The sequence below is a fragment of the Sinocyclocheilus grahami genome, unplaced genomic scaffold (assembly GCF_001515645.1).
Source record: "Sinocyclocheilus grahami isolate Dianchi unplaced genomic scaffold, SAMN03320097.WGS_v1.1 scaffold3086.1, whole genome shotgun sequence".
Lineage (NCBI taxonomy): Eukaryota > Metazoa > Chordata > Actinopteri > Cypriniformes > Cyprinidae > Sinocyclocheilus > Sinocyclocheilus grahami.
Window position 1 is genome coordinate 20,752 of NW_015508255.1, and position 458 is coordinate 21,209.

Below are 458 nucleotides of genomic sequence, written 5' to 3' on the forward strand. Positions count from 1 at the left end.
AAAAAAAAAAAATCTACATCCCCCAAAAAAAGTGAGAATCCGTACATAAAAGTTTCATATAATTCACATTTGTATAAAATCACATCATTAAATATAACCCTTTAGATAAAAAAGGGTTTTTAGATCATGATAAACATGAATGCACACAAGTGTGTGAAACTGTGTAATGTTTGCGTCTTTGTAAAACAGGTCACATTCTTTTCACATACTATTACTGTCCAATAATATTGACCTCATACATATGCAAATAAGAATATTAACCCAGACTTTACAAATGTACAGTGTGAAATAACCATCCCACGGCTGATTACCAACCCAAGGTACAAACTCTGAAACAAAAAAACGAATAAAGGCGCTCATAAGTATAGTACAAAAGCCCATTAGTTATGCTTAACTGAACCTGGATATAAAACTACTATCATACTCAGAAGAAGAGATGCTGTGAGATGTAATTTCAC